Source organism: Ornithodoros turicata, chromosome 8 (assembly GCF_037126465.1).
Source record: "Ornithodoros turicata isolate Travis chromosome 8, ASM3712646v1, whole genome shotgun sequence".
NCBI classification, from domain to species: domain Eukaryota; kingdom Metazoa; phylum Arthropoda; class Arachnida; order Ixodida; family Argasidae; genus Ornithodoros; species Ornithodoros turicata.
Window position 1 is genome coordinate 37,017,974 of NC_088208.1, and position 20,613 is coordinate 37,038,586.

Consider the following 20,613-nt stretch of genomic DNA (forward strand, 5'->3'; position numbering starts at 1 on the left):
CCTAGCCCTTAGTGAAAAAGAAATCCAATTCCAAGGAAGGGTAGCATCGACGCAAGTTTTCGCTATATGCAGCTGATCTCCTGACCAAGCAAAGAAACAAGATAACGCGATAAAAGATTCTTCATCTACCAATTGCACCTTCCCGTCATGTGTGATGTGTCATCCACCTGCTGCAAGCGGCTATCATGCTGAATTCCTAGCCGTTATCGGGAAAGTCTTGAGGGCGCCACGGGTCATTCTCGCTGCGGTTTTCAAGCTGTCAGCATGCAGTGCTCACAGCGAACTTGTTTCAAGCCGGTGCTTTTTCCCTTGTTCCGTTGGCAGAGGACTTTCTTTGCTTTGAGACAACTTGAGCGTCGTGCACTTATAGTGAATTAACCCAATAGTTTTTTCTGATAACTTTAGTGCTTAAACCACAGTGCGCAGTCACACCGTGTTCAACGGTTCTTGCGGGAAGAACGTGTTCCTGCGTCTTGTAGCGTACCACCAAACCATTTGGTGTCATCAGCCGTTCTGACCCGCGATCTTCTGCAGACCTTCTGGAGGACCTCTTCATGAAAGACAAAGTGGACTGTGTCGGTAAGTAGAATCTTACGATTACGTCCATCAGCATAGTAGAGTGCCCATCATGTCTGAGTAAGCAACAAGACTGCATACTTGATAGTCTTCGCGTATGTAGTTTCGTAACCAGGCTTATGGCTTTTTTCTTTTTTTTAACAAACAGGAATAAATATCATATAACGAATGATTTTACCAGAAAGAGGAGAGAATAACGGATAAAATCAGACAAGAATCAACGTCGTATGTCGTGCGAAACATATAAAAATGAAAAATTTATCGACGGTTTCTTGAAAGTGGTCCGCCATTCTTGCTCAGGAGCCAACCGGCGGGAAAGTTTCACGCCAGCACGGCGTAGAGCGAGCAGAGGGGAGGGGGGGGGGACGCCCCAAATTGTCACCCCCAAATTGTCACCCCCAAATTGTCACCCCCAAATTGTCACCCCCCAAATTGACAAACCCAAACTGACCCGACCCGACCGCAGCGACAACCTCCCAAGCCGTTAGGCTGCCATGGCCGTGTTTCTCCTGCTCTAGAAGTGCTTCAGATAGTGTTGTTCAAATGCATATTAAAAAGCTTCTAGATCACACATTTTTATAATTCTTATTTCTTTTATATTCCGTATATAGCCTTCTTCGCTTCAATACATTATTTTGCTTTTAAGCACACTCGTTAATTCTTAAAAGCCATAAGCCCGGCTATGGAACTGCACCCGTTCTGGCATTGGGTAGATCTCGTTTAACGACATATTATATTTTAGTTTTCTTCTATGAGAATTCCGACTACTTCTATAGCCTGGTTTTTAATTTTGTGTGTAACGCACATTATTAAAAATATGTAAAGCAATTGCTTGTCTTGTCCCTCCGTAAGTGACGTGCAGTCTCCTATATGGAAGCTCAAAGATAAAATATCTTTCTGCCCTTTAGGTTTCAAAATTATGGAAGTTCTCCAGGGAAATGTAGCTGAGTAGGGGAAGCCTTCCTGGTTTCCTTGCACGAGTAATTTGATTACTTTTTCTATAGCCCGGTTTTTAATTGTGAGTGTAACAGACATTATCAGGAAATATTTGCTTGTCTTGTTCTTTTGATCTGCAGTCCCCTATGGAAGCTCAAAGATAAATATACCTCTGTCCTTAGGATTGGAAACAGTCGAAGTTCTTTAGAGAAATGACAACGCAGTTGGGAAAGCCTTCCTGGTTTTTAGTTTTCAGTGTAACACACATTCTCTAAAACTATGTAAGGCGCTTGTTTGTCTTGTCCTTTCATAACTGATGTGCAGTCTCCCAGAAAAGATGTAAAGGAGTTGCTTCTCTTGTTCCTTCATAGGTGATGTTTCTCCTATGGAATATCAATGATAAAATATACTCCTGCCCTTTGGTTTCTAAACAATGCAAGTGCTCGAGAGAAATGGCAGCAGAGTTGTGAGAGCCTTCCTGGTCTTGTATGAGTATTCTGATTACTTCTTCTATAGCCTGGCTTTTAATTTTTGAGTGTAAGGGACACTCTCAGAAAAGGTGTAAAGCAGTTGCTTCTCTTGTTCCTTCATAGGTGATGTTTCTACTTTGGAAGATCAAAGATAAAATATACTCCTGCCCTTAGGTTTCTAAACAATGCAAGTGTTCGAGAGAAATGGCAGCAGAGTTGGGAAAGCGTTCCTGGTCTTGTATGAGTATTCTGATTACTTCTTCTATAGCCTGGCTTTTAATTTTTGAGTGTAAGATACACTCTCAGAAAAGGTGTAAAGCAGTTGCTTCTCTTGTTCCTTCATAGGTGATGTTTCTACTATGGAAGATCAAAGATAAAATATACTCCTGCCCTTTGGTTTCTAAACAATGCAAGTGTTCGAGAGAAATGGCAGCAGAGTTGGGAAATCCTTCCTGGTCTTGTATGAGTATTCTGATTACTTCTTCTATAGCCTGGCTTTTAATTTTTGAGTGTAAGATACACTCTCAGAAAAGGTGTAAAGCAGTTGCTTCTCTTGTTCCTTCATAGGTGATGTTTCTACTATGGAAGATCAAAGATAAAATATACTCCTGCCCTTTGGTTTCTAAACAATGCAAGTGTTCGAGAGAAATGGCAGCAGAGTTGGGAAATCCTTCCTGGTCTTGTATGAGTATTCTGATTACTTCTTCTATAGCCTGGCTTTTAATTTTTGAGTGTAAGATACACTCTCAGAAAAGGTGTAAAGCAGTTGCTTCTCTTGTTCCTTCATAGGTGATGTTTCTACTATGGAAGATCAAAGATAAAATATACTCCTGCCCTTTGGTTTCTAAACAATGCAAGTGTTCGAGAGAAATGGCAGCAGAGTTGGGAAATCCTTCCTGGTCTTGTATGAGTATTCTGATTACTTCTTCTATAGCCTGGCTTTTAATTTTTGAGTGTAAGATACACTCTCAGAAAAGGTGTAAAGCAGTTGCTTCTCTTGTTCCTTCATAGGTGATGTTTCTACTATGGAAGATCAAAGATAAAATATACTCCTGCCCTTTGGTTTCTAAACAATGCAAGTGTTCGAGAGAAATGGCAGCAGAGTTGGGAAATCCTTCCTGGTCTTGTATGAGTATTCTGATTACTTCTTCTATAGCCTGGCTTTTAATTTTTGAGTGTAAGATACACTCTCAGAAAAGGTGTAAAGCAGTTGCTTCTCTTGTTCCTTCATAGGTGATGTTTCTACTATGGAAGATCAAAGATAAAATATACTCCTGCCCTTTGGTTTCTAAACAATGCAAGTGCTCGAGAGAAATGGCAGCAGAGTTGTGAGAGCCTTCCTGGTCTTGTATGAGTATTCTGATTACTTCTTCTATAGCTTGGCTTTTAATTTTTGAGTGTAAGAGACACTCTCAGCAAAGATGTTAAGGAGTTGCTGCTATTGTTCCTCCATAGTTGATGTGTCTACTATGGAAGCTCAAAGTTGCGAGAGCCTTCCTGGTCTTGTATGACTATTCTGATTACTTCTTCTATAGCCTGGCTTTTAATTTTTGAGTGTAAGGGACACTCTCAGAAAAGGTGTAAAGCAGTTGCTTCTCTTGTTCCTTCATAGGTGATGTTTCTACTATGGAACATCAAAGATAAAATATACTCCTGCCCTTAGGTTTCTAAACAATGCAAGTGTTCGAGAGAAATGGCAGCAGAGTTCCTGGTCTTGTATGAGTATTCTGATTACTTCTTCTATAGCCTGGCTTTTAATTTTTGAGTGTAAGATACACTCTCAGAAAAGGTGTAAAGCAGTTGCTTCTCTTGTTCCTTCATAGGTGATGTTTCTACTATGGAAGATCAAAGATAAAATATACTCCTGCCCTTAGGTTTCTAAACAATGCAAGTGTTCGAGAGAAATGGCAGCAGAGTTGGGAAATCCTTCCTGGTCTTGTATGAGTATTCTGATTACTTCTTCTATAGCCTGGCTTTTAATTTTTGAGTGTAAGATACACTCTCAGAAAAGGTGTAAAGCAGTTGCTTCTCTTGTTCCTTCATAGGTGATGTTTCTACTATGGAAGATCAAAGATAAAATATACTCCTACCCTTAGGTTTCTAAACAATGCAAGTGCTCGAGAGAAATGGCAGCAGAGTTGTGAGAGCCTTCCTGGTCTTGTATGAGTATTCTGATTACTTCTTCTATAGCCTGGCTTTTAATTTTTGAGTGTAAGGGACACTCTCAGAAAAGGTGTAAAGCAGTTGCTTCTCTTGTTCCTTCATAGGTGATGTTTCTACTATGGAAGATCAAAGATAAAATATACTCCTACCCTTAGGTTTCTAAACAATGCAAGTGTTCGAGAGAAATGGCAGCAGAGTTGGGAAAGCGTTCCTGGTCTTGTATGAGTATTCTGATTACTTCTTCTATAGCCTGGCTTTTAATTTTTGAGTGTAAGATACACTCTCAGAAAAGGTGTAAAGCAGTTGCTTCTTTTGTTCCTTCATAGGTGATGTTTCTACTATGGAAGATCAAAGATAAAATATACTCCTACCCTTAGGTTTCTAAACAATGCAAGTGTTCGAGAGAAATGGCAGCAGAGTTGGGAAATCCTTCCTGGTCTTGTATGAGTATTCTGATTACTTCTTCTATAGCCTGGCTTTTAATTTTTGAGTGTAAGATACACTCTCAGAAAAGGTGTAAAGCAGTTGCTTCTCTTGTTCCTTCATAGGTGATGTTTCTACTATGGAATATCAAAGATAAAATATACTCCTGCCCTTTGGTTTCTAAACGATGCAAGTGCTCGAGAGAAATGGCAGCAGAGTTGTGAGAGCCTTCCTGGTCTTGTATGAGTATTCTGATTACTTCTTCTATAGCATGGCTTTTAATTTTTGAGTGTAAGATACACTCTCAGAAAAGGTGTAAAGCGGTTGCTTCTCTTGTTCCTTCATAGGTGATGTTTCTACTATGGAAGATCAAAGATAAAATATACTCCTGCCCTTAGCTTTCTAAACAATGCAAGTGTTCGAGAGAAATGGCAGCAGAGTTGGGAAATCCTTCCTGGTCTTCTATGAGTATTCTGATTACTTCTTCTATAGCCTGGGTTTTAATTTTTGAGTGTAAGATACACTCTCAGAAAAGGTGTAAAGCAGTTGCTTCTCTTGTTCCTTCATAGGTGATGTTTCTACTATGGAATATCAAAGATAAAATATACTCCTGCCCTTTGGTTTCTAAACGATGCAAGTGCTCGAGAGAAATGGCAGCAGAGTTGTGAGAGCCTTCCTGGTCTTGTATGAGTATTCTGATTACTTCTTCTATAGCCTGGCTTTTAATTTTTGAGTGTAAGATACACTCTCAGAAAAGGTGTAAAGCAGTTGCTTCTCTTGTTCCTTCATAGGTGATGTTTCTACTATGGAATATCAAAGATAAAATATACTCCTGCCCTTTGGTTTCTAAACGATGCAAGTGCTCGAGAGAAATGGCAGCAGAGTTGTGAGAGCCTTCCTGGTCTTGTATGAGTATTCTGATTACTTCTTCTATAGCATGGCTTTTAATTTTTGAGTGTAAGATACACTCTCAGAAAAGGTGTAAAGCGGTTGCTTCTCTTGTTCCTTCATAGGTGATGTTTCTACTATGGAAGATCAAAGATAAAATATACTCCTGCCCTTAGCTTTCTAAACAATGCAAGTGTTCGAGAGAAATGGCAGCAGAGTTGGGAAATCCTTCCTGGTCTTCTATGAGTATTCTGATTACTTCTTCTATAGCCTGGGTTTTAATTTTTGAGTGTAAGATACACTCTCAGAAAAGGTGTAAAGCAGTTGCTTCTCTTGTTCCTTCATAGGTGATGTTTCTACTATGGAAGATCAAAGATAAAATATACTCCTGCCCTTTGGTTTCTAAACAATGCAAGTGCTCGAGAGAAATGGCAGCAGAGTTGTGAGAGCCTTCCTGGTCTTGTATGAGTATTCTGATTACTGCTTCTATAGCCTGGCATTTAATTTTGAGTGTAACACACATCCTAAGAAAGTATGTAAAGTGGTTGCTCTTCTTGTTTCTCAGAGCTGTCTCCTATGTAATCTTAAAGATAACAAAATATCCTCTGCTCTTAGGTTTCTAAATATGCAAATTCTCCTGAGAAATGGCAGTCTAGTTGCAACAGCCTTCCTCGTTTTTCTTTTTACGTATTCTGATTGCGTCTTTTATAGCCTGGTTTTTAATTTTTTTGTGTAACACGCATCTCTGAAAACATGTAAAACAATTGCTTCTCTTGTCCATGTATGAACTATGTGCTGTCTTTTACGGAAGCTCAAAGATGTCAAAATATCCTTCTGGCGCTTAGGTTTCTAAATTGTGCGCGTTCTATAGAAAAATGATAGAGTTGGGAAAGCCTTCCTGGTTTTCTTCTATGAGGATTTTGATTACTTCTTTTACAGCCGTTTTTTAGTGGGCCTTACTGTGTCATGCACCAGCAGCAGCACCTTCCTGAACCACACGCCCCAGCGGGTCTACGGTCCACCAGGGGTCCAGGAACCCTGCCTTCCCACTGGCCTTCCAAATGGGTGCTCCTCTTTTTTTCTTTGGACGAACCCGGACAAGATGTGCTGTCTACCGCTGTCTACTGTTGCACCGGGGACCCGTAGGGAAGTCACAGTTCTATTGTCGGCCTCCAACTCCTTCGCGATGGTCCAACCCCGGACTTCCCTCACCACAACCCTTCGACATCACTGCTTACGCTCCGGTCGCAGTACATTCGACTCTTTCGTCTTCGAACCCCTATAGCTCCAGCATTCCTTGCGATCCGCCCGGTCCACTTCGCTCTTCCCCCGGTCACCGCCATGCTGCTGTTGCGCCCACAGCCCTCACTAATTGTGCCCATCCGTACCTCATCCACGTGTCATCATTCTCCTTTTCTAGGTATTGATGCAGACCTCAACCGCAAGCAACGCTTCGAGTCTCCGGGGAGAAGTGGTGTTGCACGGTATCGCTGGACGACAACAAAGCACGACTGCCACTGTACGCCGTCGCAGAGAGATTTCAATTCTGTCGTCGCAATGTTGGGGTGAGACCACAGGTTGAAAAATCCACTCTATCACCGTCGGTCAGGGCTCACATAGAGAGATACCGTCTCATACGTATAAGAGTGTACATAAAAATATTCTTTAATTATGTAACAATTAGCTGGGCAGTCCTCAGGATCTGCTAACATTGCTTCCCTTGTGCGTCTTCAGGTACGTGCCCTCTAGGAGCTGTAAGATGATGTTCAGCCGTTCTTACCAGTTTGAGGGCTCCTCGGTGGTTTCAAAAACCAGAACAGTACGTAATATTTCAGTTCTTCCTTTTATCCTTCTCCGTCTCCTCCCCCTCCTCTGTTCGTTTCTCCATGCGATCACTATATTTGCACTCGCTGGAAATAATTTATCCCCTTTTTCCTCCATATTTTGATGAACTAGTGACGAGCGAGGTTGTACACATTGTCTTATGGCAACGTTATACACATTGTCTTATGGCAACGTTATAATGAACTGTACTATAGTGCAGCCATTGTGTAAGCAGGTGCAGCGTACTGCCTACAGGACTAAGTTGCGTGATCCCGTTCTATTGTGTCCGCTCCTATAGCACGCGTCATGGTCGCTCCTCTCCAAAGGGGTGTGTTCATGTGGACAAGATACGTTTTCTCCCATCTAATTTACGTTCCCCCAAAACACATCTAATGTTCGCAGTTTCGTGTTCTAGGGCGCCGGGTTTTGTTGCCAGCTAAAGGATTATCTTCGCGTAGCCAGTGTTTTTTAAACCAGTGGTGTACCTCTGTGCATCAAGGATTTTGAGTGACTTCCCATTCAGTCAGAGAGAAGGTCGGACATTGGGCGCATAAGATATAGACGTGCTCGTCCTATTCCAGGTGATTTTTCGAATACGCTGGTGATTTTAGCGGGAGCGTGTTATTTAATATTGAATTTTAAGTTGACATATCATGTGCTGTATCTAGTGCAGATTTGCGTGTTTTCCTTAGTCATATCATTAAAGAGGTGCTTTTTCTTTCGAAGGCGCTTGGACTGACTGGACGGCAACGCTCAACGACGTCGGAACCTTGGACACCGTCTGGTTTAACCTACCTGGGAACCTTCTGCCTGTGTCGATTGCGCGCGAATCGGTTGAAGCAGGGAAGATGGACAGCTGTAGCAGCCACTCCGGACATCACGGATATCACGGAATGCGCATAACGAAGTCAGCACTTCTGAAGTGTTGAGAAGCCACATAACAATCGCGCTCACAGGCACACACAGTACACCCTATTAAAGGAGGCACACACACACACACACACACACCATACACCTTATTAAAGGAGCACAAGCAACATGGGGGGGGGGATTTATTTGCATTTATTTGCATTTAGTGACTTTGGCTTGCACGATTGTCGGTGGACCTGAGGTGCTTTCTGCTCCTTCATGGAGGACGGCACGACAACTGGTTACCCCTGCGGAGGGGGAAGGAGGTAAGGGGCGTAGTCGTAATGGATAAGTGAATCGAAAGGATTCGAAAAGAAATCGAAAGAAGTCCGGCGTTGCTCTGGCTGTCGTTCCAGGGTATGTTGAGAGGTGCGCATCCGCTCAATTGTCACGTGGTGGCTCGTATCTCCTGTTCGTCGAGATTGGGTCGTTCGTTGTGTGCTGGACTGCGATGGTTCTTTCCATCTCTTGGCTTCTTGGGGGATGACACTCAATCTGCGGAGGTGTAAGGGACGAATGTTAGTATTTGAGTTGGAGAATCAAATCGAAAGGATTCTGATGTTGCGGTCCTTCCATCGCTTGAGAGGTATGCACATGTGAATTTTTCCGTTACTGCTGATGTGTCTGCTGATGGACGTGGTTAACCGCGTGTGCTGAAGCCGCGAGTGTTCTTAAAAGGGTTTCGCGGAGATGTGGCTTCTGTCGTTCTATGTGGGGGTTTTGCGTGCTCTGAGGGACATGACCGCGCAGACACGATGCATAGCCGGTGTATAGGCGACTTATATCTATAGCTCTTACGGTTTGAGTGGTTGCTGTATGGGTTTGTGCAATGTTAAATCACAAATAAGCAATTTAGTAAGAGACCGCTAGGATGTCCTGTATGTGCCCCTGAATGTATTCTTGTAAGTTAGTTATTCTAGTAAGTTATAATTGTAAGTTCTGGAAATAAAAGGTATGCTAACGTGCTTTGTTTAAACTTTCTATTTACTTTGCCAAGCCCGCACCAAGGGGTAATGTGGTTTCAGTTTGATGCCGTTGTGCATTTACACGAGGTATCACCTGCTGTCGATCCACTACCTTCCCCTTCCACCCTGTGCACCTAATGCACTGTGGCACCATGCAGTGGAATATTTTCATGAATTGTCATACTTTAATCGAACCACGCAGCTATTTGTTGTAGGGCCTAGTGTTTATTTTATCAACTTATGTGCATATAAAAGAGGCGGGCAAGAATACGTACCGAACACAGTACAACACTGCTGTGTTCCGTCCTTGTATTGGACCTGCGTCTTTCTCGTTGTCTCTGCCCTCTAGCTGCTGCTGCTGCTGCTACAACTACTATGTTCAATCAAGTGCCGTGTTATCCTGCGAGACATGGGTTCGATTCCTATGTGCTCTTCGTTGACGAATATCTTGTAGAATATGGAAGGTTGCTTTCGGGTGGGATAGCTCAGTGGGCAAACCGACAGGGACGAGGGACGGAGCTCGGGGTAGTGGGTTCGATGCCAGGTCCAGGGTTAAGGCTTGGGGGTAGACATGGGCGCGCCGCGGGGAATTTAGTGGAAGCCGCGCAGTTGGCCAGCAGGGTAACGGGTGGGCAAAATGTGCGGGGGAGGATAGCTGAGTGGGTGGCAGGGGATAAGGATAGCCGCAGGGAGGGTATAGGCAGCAGCCGGGACACACCCGAAAGGTAGGAAAAGGCCATCGATAACGGGCTTCGGGAATTGCAAAAGTATAAGAGTGGTGGAGTTGGCATTTCCTACTTGGAGGGCTGTCCCGGCTGCGACCTCGCGGGGGGGTTTTGCTGCCCAGGACGAGCTCTGCCCATGCCCAGGGGGAACATTTTTTCCGGGGGGGCACCCACCCCACCCCACATCACCCACCCCACCCACCCACATCACCCACCCCAAAACTGTATACCCACCCCTCAGCTCCACCACCTCCCGCGCTTCCTGTTTCCACCCACCCCATTCCTTCTTTCACCTTCCGTCCCCTCTTTTATGCCACTCTACCTTACCCATCGGCATGTCACTGCAGTGCCCAACCCCTTGAACCCAACCCCTTATGCGCCGGTATTGCTACCCACCCCCAACAACCGGGATACGGCCCTCCCAATGTCTGCGAATCTTAACCACTGTGCCACGGAAGCGGAACTGCTACCCCATTATACTCAAAATGTCCCTTCCTGGGACGAAGCCCTACCATAATCCTTTCCCAAGTCCCGAGTTCCAGGGGTGGCGCCAGAGTGCGCCCTGCGGGATGCGTGGCCGGACCGAGCCCGTTCGCCCTGGGGGTCCTACTTACTCCAACTGACCCACCAGGGGTCGGACTCGTGCCCTTGTGGCCACATGTGCATCCCTCGGGTAGACCACCCTTGGCTTCCTCTGGGTACTCCTCCTAGCCTTAGCCCACCTCCCGCTGGTACACCCCCGGACTTTAACCTCCCGCTAAGGAGCTACCCCCTGCCACTTAACCACCCATTACCCCGCTACCCCCTGTCGTAGAGTGTTAGTCCCCACCACCCATTAGCTGCCCACCTTGCTAACCTAGCATCCCCGGGATTCGAACCCGGAACTTTCCGGGGGTGTTAGTTGAGAGACAACCACCCATCCACCTGAGCTATCCACCCACGCTTACTTACCTGTCGCATCTTCTACTTGTAGTAGTATGAAAGAAGTTCTCGACAGAAGCAACAGATGGAGCGCTTCTCGATATACGCCTGACTACGTTTCCGTCGCGGACGTTCGCAGCGTTTGCCGAAGACACTTTGCCGCGAGATGTGCAACTAGCTCAATCAATAGAGCAAGTTCGATGGTTGGCGGGGTGTTATTGCTGAGCGCCTAGGGCTTGCCGACATGGCGGCGCGTTGCTAGGGGAAGGGAGGATCGTGGGTCCTGGGCAAACTTCACAGATAACTGTGTAGACATGTGATCATACACTGTAGTCGTGTTCAACCTAAGAACGGCATCTTGAGTGCGGAAGGAAAACTTTATATGTTCTTATTACATTTAACTAGGAAAATACATTTTGTCAGACGTAAGAATGATCCGAGGAAATCACATACACAGCGTTTCGAACACTGTGTTGTCTTGTGGAGGTTAGACCACGACCTACCAGATTACAGCGACCATGTCATACGGACCCGCTCGCAGCGCCGCATTTGGAGGCTAGCGGTGGCGCTACTCGCCGGCCCGGTTATTGCTTCCTCGATTTCTACAGTGCTCTGTACTTTAGCTTACCTTAGTATTTTCGTACAAGCGGTGGATGTCCCACGAGAGATTGCTCCTTCTAAAGTTGATTATCATCATCATTCTACGCGTTTTCATAGGAACTGTTGCTGTCGTCTGCAACGCAAATCGTGCGTCCGCCTTTGCGCGTTCAAAAATTCAAATTTCCATCGTCCAATCATGATGCAGAACTCGCGGGCCTATGAGTAGCGCCCCTAGCGGACTGGGCGGACAGGCTCCTCATTAGGTATGCCGATTATGACATGGTCGCTATCATCTAGTAGGTCGTGGATTAGACATAGGGAGATAAAAAAAAGTTAATAAAGATGCGGCCGGAACGGAGTCTTTTGGTTGAACCACGACCTACTAGATTATAGTGACCACGTCATTTGCACTCCTTCCCAGCGCCGCATTTGGAAGCTAGTGGTGGCGCTACTATTCATGCACCCTAAACCGGGCTTCTTCAATTTCTACAATACTTGGTACTTCAGCTTACCTCAGTATTTTTGTAGAAGCGGTGGGTGTCCCACGGGCGATAGTTCCAATGGTTATTTCTAAAGTTGATTATAGTCATCATTCTACGCGTTTTCAATGGATCTGTTGCTGTCGGCAGATATAGCATTCGTATGTCCGCTTTTTCGCGTGCAAAAAATTCAAATTTTCATTGTCCAATCATGATGTGTGCGGCGCTCCTAGCGGATCGTTCGGACGGGCTTCTCATAGAGGAGAGGAGAGGAGGGGAGGGGAGGGGAGGGGAGCGGGGGTTATATCCAGTAGAGCATGGGTTGAACAATACTATTAGGACGCTAATTTACAAAACCTTCCTCCCCTTGATGCATAAATGCTGCATGAAGGCACACGCAAGTAGACAACGTTGCGCTTCCAATATCAAAGTAAACATTGACTTCAAACAAGTACCTTCGTTTCTCACCACTGAGCTGCTCTTCCTCAAGCGGGAAAGTCACTTCCTATCCGCGCGCACTTACCATCCAGTTGCACTCACCGCAACACCAGATTACTAGAATGGTAGCCAATAAAAAGTTACAAACAAGACTGCAACTGGCCGTTGTCAGGCTAAAGTGTTGTGCTAGCTGCTGCAATTCAATCGGCATCGGAGATCACAAGGCAAGAGATGCGCTTACTTTTTCATCAATAAACGTACGCGACATTGCTTGCTTAGTTTTCTAGCTTGAGTCTTAGCTTCACGAACTAAGCGCGCACAATGAAATTCGTGCGGCGATATGCACCATGTGCAACACAGTAGGAAGAGTTCCCGAACGTTCCCTACTGTGTACCGGAAGCATACAGTACAAAGTGATTTACGTTTGAGCAAGCGAAATTTTTACACCCATACCGAAAATATCGCCATTAGGATCCCTGGACGCCAGACTGCGCCCTTCCCAAGGCATTTATTACACGCCCTCCTTTTTTTTCCTTCTTCCCTTCTCTCAATGGTACAAACATACGGGGTGGTTACGACCAGCAGTAAAAAAAAAAATTAGGAGACTTCGAGCGTAGCACTGCAGCAGACTACATTTCAACTCACCTTAGCAAATCATATATGCTGCGCTAGAGGCTGGGAATCTACGAGGACAAGTAGAGCGATGCAGATGGGAGAGGGTGCCACCCACAAGTGATGCGTTACACACGACCCTACCAAATGAACCAGGAACCGGCGCAGGAACCGGCGCAGGAACAAAGCATGGTGCCGTTTCAACAGATTACCAAACTGTGGAACCATTGAACTACCCACTATTCGCCTATATTACGGTTGAGGGCATCAGAGTAACCATACATCTATGTGCTAGTTAGCAGAGTTACTTAGACAGTGTGAGGCAGTGTGACATGTGGAAGAACGAACAGACAATTAAGAATAGCAAAATATATTTCACATTTCAGTCAGACGCCAACGAATATCAACGAAGGTCAAAGTTACAGGCACGATAAATAAAAGCATGCATTTCAGAGCAAATACGGGTACTTGTGACTGGGTTTGCGTTGTTTGTGTTGTTTATGCTCCCTGGTGACGAGCAAGTAATTCACACATAGGACACCGGCACGGCTAACTGAATAAATGCCATAAGATAGACCACGCAAGCCTCTTGCTTCCGTAAGTACCGCAAGCCCCAACTTATGGAAGAAAAGAAGAACAAATTTGATAACCATGGGATATTCAACGACCGAAACGCACTGTCCAAAACGAAACGAGACGAAACGAAACGAAACGAAAGCAAAAGGACAAACCGACCAACCAACCAGAACGGATGAAACGAAAGGAGAAGACCATAATAGGCACCACAAGCAAGTCTACCACAGCCCTCATCCGTATCAAAAGTTCAAAGGTGTTCACGTGTGTTATGCTGTTCCCTTTATGGGACGCAATGCGAAAGAACCCTAAACATGAAAAAGCACAACTATGTACATCACATTCGTTGCGAGAATCCCTCGAGAATTTCGTCCTACAGAGCTTCAGCATCTTGCATAGATATCCAGCGTCCCTTGCGTCGTTCCAGCGCTCTGAAAAACAGTGCGTGTCATGGCAGAATAATTCAGTACGGTAAAGTAGAGGTCACTAAGAATTTAGCTCCCCATGTGTAACAGGAACAACAGAATACTCCTTCACCTTAATAACAGCACAAATTGCTTTCTACGACGGTCCAGCTATGGTCATTGAAGGGGGAATCACACTCATGCAACCGCCGAAACCGTACATTCTACTCGAACTGATTAGAAAGTGACGGGGAGCAGATTGATACATGATAAATATTATACGTCATGTTTACATAATAGTTTAGAAGACGTCGGGTGGCTCCAGGCATCAATCCCAGATATCGATTATCACACGTTACTCCATGCGTTGTTGTCGTTTATTGTTTCAACGCTTCCTTTACTCAAAACTTACTTGCAAGTAAAGGATGTGTACTTTTGTCGCGTGACACAACTTTAGGGCCCGCTGGTGCATGTAGGCATGGACACGAACGATCAGATCACCACCACCGGAGAAGCGCAGCAGACAGCAATGTAGTGGACATCATGTGCTTTCTGAGACAATAAACATAGTCGATTAAAATTACCTGCACCGCTGTTGAGGCTTCCACTTACTGAGATGCAACGACCGTTAGGCATGAGGGAGGATTCTTTGGAAACAAAGAGCAAGGATGGGTACTTCCATCTGTTGGCTTAAGTACCAGAGATCCATTCTAACCGGGCAGGACCTACAGGTAATGGAAAGCAGGACAGTAACCAGATAGTTTTGCAACCTGCTGGTGCCTTATATCATATCGGATATCCACTAACAAAATTCGCAAGACCTGTCTGCGACGGATTATGCCTTTGAAAGATGCAACAGAACACAACACCTTCATCTGTTTCTTGAGTAACACTGAAATCGACTTAAACCATGCAAGTCCCACAGAAAATGTTAAGCAGGGCAGTATTCAGAAAGAACAGTAACCTGTAGAATCACCGGTTGCCTTTAGTCACTGAGAAGCAGCAGAAACCGTCTCCAAAAGGATTATCTTTTTGGAAGATGCAGCACCGTAGGGCACCTCCATCTGCTGGCTTGAGTACCACTGAGATCCACTCTTACTGTGCAATTCCTCGAGAAAATCGTAACCAGGGCAGTATCGAGAAAGAGTGGCAACCTGTAACAGCACCTGTTGGTGCCTTTAGTAACTGAGAAGCAGCAAAAACCGTCTGCAGGAGGATTCTCCTTTTGGAGGACGCAGCAACATGAGACGCCTCCTCTTGTTTGCCTGAGTACCACTGAGATCCACTCGAACTGTGCAAGTCCTGCAGAACATCGTAACCAGGGTAGTGCCCAAGAAGAATAGTAACCTGTAGCATCACCTGTTGGTGCCTTTCATCACTGAGAAGCAGCAGAAACAGTCTGCAGAAGGATTCCCCTTTTGGAGGATGCAGCAACATGAGACGCCTCCTCTTGTTTGCTTGAGTACCACTGAGATCCACTCGAACTGTGCAAGTCCTGCAGAACATCGTAACCAGGGTAGTACCCAAGAAGAATAGTAACCTGTAGCATCACCTGTTGGTGCCTTTCATCATTGAGAAGCGGCAGAAACAGTCTGCAGGAGGATTCTCCTTTTGGAGGATGCAGCAACATGAGACGCCTCCTCTTGTTTGCTTGAGTACCACTGAGATCCACTCGAACTGTGCAAGTCCTGCAGAACATCGTAACCAGGGTAGTACCCAAGAAGAATAGTAACCTGTAGCATCACCTGTTGGTGCCTTTCATCATTGAGAAGCAGCAGAAACAGTTTGCAGAAGGATTCCCCTTTTGGAGGATGCAGCAACATGAGACGCCTCCTCTTGTTTGCTTGAGTACCACTGAGATCCACTCGAACTGTGCAAGTCCTGCAGAACATCGTAACCAGGGTAGTGCCCAAGAAGAATAGTAACCTGTAGCATCACCTGTTGGTGCCTTTCATCATTGAGAAGCAGCAGAAACAGTCTGCAGGAGGATTCTTGTTTTGGAGGATGCAGCAACATGAGACGCCTCCTCTTGTTTGCTTGAGTACCACTGAGATCCACTCGAACTGTGCAAGTCCTGCAGAACATCGTAACCAGGGTAGTACCCAAGAAGAATAGTAACCTAGCTGTAGCATCACCTGTTGGTGCCTTTCATCATTGAGAAGCAGCAGAAACAGTGTGCAGAAGGATTCTCCTTTTGGGGGATGCAGCAATATGAGACGCCTCCTCTTGTTTGCTTGAGTACCACTGAGATCCACTCGAACTGTGCAAGTCCTGCAGAACATCGTAACCAGGGTAGTACCCAAGAAGAATAGTAACCTGTAGCATCACCTGTTGGTGCCTTTCATCATTGAGAAGCAGCAGAAACAGTCTGCAGAAGGATTCCCCTTTTGGAGGATGCAGCAACATGAGACGCCTCCTCTTGTTTGCTTGAGTACCACTGAGATCCACTCGAACTGTGCAAGTCCTGCAGAACATCGTAACCAGGGTAGTACCCAAGAAGAATAGTAACCTGTAGCATCACCTGTTGGTGCCTTTCATCATTGAGAAGCAGCAGAAACAGTCTGCAGAAGGATTCCCCTTTTGGAGGATGCAGCAACATGAGACGCCTCCTCTTGTTTGCTTGAGTACCACTGAGATCCACTCGAACTGTGCAAGTCCTGCAGAACATCGTAACCAGGGTAGTACCCAAGAAGAATAGTAACCTGTAGCATCACCTGTTGGTGCCTTTCATCATTGAGAAGCAGCAGAAACAGTCTGCAGGAGGATTCTTCTTTTGGAGGATGCAGCAACATGAGACGCCTCCTCTTGTTTGCTTGAGTACCACTGAGATCCACTCGAACTGTGCAAGTCCTGCAGAACATCGTAACCAGGGTAGTACCCAAGACGGATAGTAACCTGTAGCATCACCTGTTGGTGCCTTTCATCATTGAGAAGCAGCAGAAACAGTCTGCAGAAGGATTCTCCTTTTGGAGGATGCAGCAACATGAGACGCCTCCTCTTGTTTGCTTGAGTACCACTGAGATCCACTCGAACTGTGCAAGTCCTGCAGAACATCGTAACCAGGGTAGTACCCAAGAAGAATAGTAACCTGTAGCATCACCTGTTGGTGCCTTTCATCATTGAGAAGCAGCAGAAACAGTCTGCAGAAGGATTCCCCTTTTGGAGGATGCAGCAACATGAGACGCCTCCTCTTGTTTGCTTGAGTACCACTGAGATACACTCGAACTGTGCAAGTCCTGCAGAACATCGTAACCAGGGTAGTACCCAAGGAGAATAGTAACCTGTAGCATCACCTGTTGGTGCCTTTCATCATTGAGAAGCAGCAGAAACAGTCTGCAGAAGGATTCCCCTTTTGGAGGATGCAGCAACATGAGACGCCTCCTCTTGTTTGCTTGAGTACCACTGAGATACACTCGAACTGTGCAAGTCCTGCAGAACATCGTAACCAGGGTAGTACCCAAGGAGAATAGTAACCTGTAGCATCACCTGTTGGTGCCTTTCATCATTGAGAAGCAGCAGAAACAGTCTGCAGAAGGATCCCCCTTTTGGAAGATGCAGCAACGTAAGACGCCTCCTCCTGTCGGCTATAGTACCACGGAGGTCCACTCAAACTGTGCAAGTCCTGTAGAACATCGTAACCAAGGCAGTATCCAAGAAGAATAGTAACCCGCAGCATCACCTGGTGGTGCCTTTTGTCACAGAGATGCAGCAGAAACCGTCTGCAGAAGGATTCTCCTTTTCGAAGATGCAGCAACGTAAGACGCCTCCTCCTGTTGGCTTGAGTACCCCTAAGATCCACTCCAACTGTGCAAGTCCTGCAGAAAACCGTAACAAGGAGAGTATCCAGAAAGAATACTAATGGATTGCATCACCTGTTGGTGCCATCAGTCACTTAAAGGCAACAGGAACAGTCTACAAAGGGTTATCCTTTTGGAAGATGCAGCAACGTGGGACACCTCCAGCTGCTGGCTTGAGCAGTACTGAGATCCACTCCAACTGTGCAAGTCCTGCAGAAAATCGTTATCAGGAGAGTATCCAGAAATAATAATAACCTGTTGCATCACCTGTTGGTGCCATCAGTCATTTAAAGGCAGCAGGGACCGTCTACAAAGGGTTATCCTTTTGGAAGATGCAGCAGCGTGGGACACCTCGAGCTGCTGGCTTGAGCAGTACTGAGATCCACTCCAACTGTGCAAGTCCTGCAGAAAACTGTAATCAGGAGAGTATCCAGAAAGAATAGTAACCTGTTGCATCACCTGTTGGTGCCATCAGTCATTTAAAGGCAGCAGGGACCGTCTACAAAGGGTTATTCTTTTGGAAGATGCAGCACTGTGGGACACCTCCAGCTGCTGTCTTGAGCAGTACTGAGATCCACTACAACTGTGCAAGTCCTGCAGAAAACTGTAATCAGGAGAGTATCCAGAAAGAATAGTAACCTGTTGCATCACCTGTTGGTGCCATCAGTCATTTAAAGGCAGCAGGGACCGTCTACAAAGTGTTATCCTTTTGGAACATGCAGTAATGTGGGATACCTCCAGCTGCTGTCTTGAGCAGTACTGAGATCCACTCCAAGTGTGTAAGTCCTGCAGAAAACTGTAATCAGGAGAGTATCCAGAAAGAGTAGTAACCTGTTGCATCACCTGCTGGTACCATCAGTCATTCAAAGGCAGCAGGGACCGTCTACAAAGGGTTATCCTTTTGGAAGATGCAGCAATGTGGGACACCTCCAGCTGCTGTCTTGAGCAGTACTGAGATCCACTCCAACTGTGCAAGTCCTGCAGAAAGCTGTAATCAGGAGAGTATCCAGAAAGAATAGTAACCTGTTGCATCACCTGTTGGTGCCACCAGTCATTTAAAGGCAACAGGGACCGTCTACAAAGGGTTATCATTTTGGAAGATGCAGCAATGTGGGACACCTCCAGCTGCTGTCTTGAGCAGTACTGAGATCCACTCCAACTGTGCAAGTCTTGCAGAAAACTGTAATCAGGAGAGTATCCAGAAAGAATAGTAACCTGTTGCATCACCTGTTGGTGCCATCAGTCATTTAAAGGCAGCAGGGACTGTCTACAAAGGCTTATCCTTTTGGAAGATGCAGCAGTGTGGGACACCTCGAGCTGCTGTCTTGAGCAGTGGTCTGAGAATTGAAGCAAAAGCAATAGGTCGGAAGCGTTCAATATCTTGAACAGGGATAGTTCTTCGATGGGGCCAAGTTGATTGAGAATTTCACTAACTTTGTATGCAATATTTTCTACCTCAATGGCCATGTGGGCTGCATTCAGGTGAATAACAGCCACGACAGTGTTTCCACATGCGCCATCAGTTCTTGTAACATTGCGGCAGTTACTACCACGTTACTGCTACTGTAGTTCACAGGCGCTTACCTGACTGTGTCACAGAACAGCCCCCACATAAAACGTTTGATTGTACCGAGAAACTAACGTGGGCGAGGACACGTCGAGACGTCCTGTTTCGTGGAAGGTCAGTCCAAAAGGAGCTGATTTAGGCGTAGTGCGCAGGCGTCACGTTTGGGCTCAAAAGTTTCCTTCTCTCCCGCAATGTCTGCTGCTGATAACGTACGAAGCTGGTAACGAATGAAGCTGGTATCGCGAACTTCGTTCTTATCAGGCTGCACTAACGGAGAGGGCTACGCAATCAATAGTCTGGTCAATTTGTTGTCGTTACAGAATGAACGGGACATCATAAGTCCACTTTGTGGCACAGTGTTAAGGTAACATGCAGCGTTTCGCATACCCAGTGGAACATCATGCACTCCCTCCTCCGGCCACGATTCGTGATAGCTACCATGTTATTCCTTTAACAATAGGCATTAACTACCAATAAATGGATAGCACGCTGCGTAGCGGTACATGGCGGTCGCACGCGGAGTTTGGTTCAGGTACAGCTCTCGGCAACGTTAACTTTAACGCGGCGACGGCTGACGGAACAGTAGGAGAGCCGCCCTATCGGCGCTAGTAGAACTATATGGAGAGAGCATTGCGGGCTATCCCACTCGTGCGACGGGATGTTTCTCGAGAAGCCTCCTCCTTACGATAACCTTCCTCCACGCGTCACGTCGACACTGGCAGGTACCTGGGTTCGAATCCCAGTGTGCTGTCTGTGCTGTCTGGGGTTTTTCGTGGGTTAATTCCTCAGACGCTGTTCTCTTAGAAGCCGGCCCAGGACACGCATTCCCCTACCCCCAGAGCAGTAGTCGTGACGTTCCCCCACCTCCGTGAGGCCGACAACGACGAGCTCTTTCAGCACTATCACCACCACCACCACCTCCTCCTCCTCCGCGCATTCGGAGCGGAGCGTCTGCTTCTCAAGCATGAGTGGACACAACGCTCTCTCCCTATAGTTTTGCTGGTTTTACTGAGCGCCGTCGCCGCGTTCAAGTTATGGTTGCAGGGAGCTGTACAGTGAACCCTCGTTATTATGACCACGGTCGTTCCCGAAAATAATGGCCATAACGCGGAATTGTCATATTAACGGGGGGGGGGGGAGATTTTCAGAGCTTTCACTGCATTGTTCCCCAGGGGTATGGTCGTAAAGCGCGTGTGTCAGATTATCGGGGGTCATATTAACGAGGGTTCACTGTATTATGTCTGGTAATGCCATTGCGCGCTGGGGACTTTGCAGGAAAAGAGCTGCTCTTGGACTGTCCAGTTCGGCAAGGAAGCACAAATAATCACTTCGGCCCAATGCTC

The 20,613-nt window shown here is 46.0% G+C and overlaps 2 long non-coding RNA genes across 6 annotated transcripts; one reads left to right on the forward strand and one right to left on the reverse strand.

The window, feature by feature from the left end:
- Positions 1-250: 250 nt before the first annotated feature.
- LOC135367200 (uncharacterized) lies at positions 251-9,154 on the forward strand. 5 transcript variants are annotated; one of them, XR_010414387.1, is made up of 4 exons: positions 251-579; positions 6,396-7,021; positions 7,191-7,275; positions 8,007-9,154. It is a non-coding gene; the product is annotated as an uncharacterized LOC135367200 (long non-coding RNA). The 5 variants fall into 5 exon arrangements; XR_010414388.1 differs by lacking the exon at positions 251-579 and having other exon boundaries at positions 4,186-7,021; positions 8,007-8,455; positions 8,546-9,154; XR_010414386.1 differs by lacking the exon at positions 251-579 and adding an exon at positions 4,186-5,898.
- A 4,135-nt stretch (positions 9,155-13,289) lies between these two features.
- On the reverse strand, positions 13,290-18,950 carry LOC135366228 (uncharacterized). Its single transcript, XR_010414115.1, has 6 exons — positions 17,971-18,950; positions 17,007-17,913; positions 16,814-16,949; positions 14,519-16,756; positions 14,319-14,458; positions 13,290-13,933 (listed from the first exon to the last, which is right to left on the reverse strand). It is a non-coding gene; the product is annotated as an uncharacterized LOC135366228 (long non-coding RNA).
- Between the last annotated feature and the right edge of the window lie 1,663 nt (positions 18,951-20,613).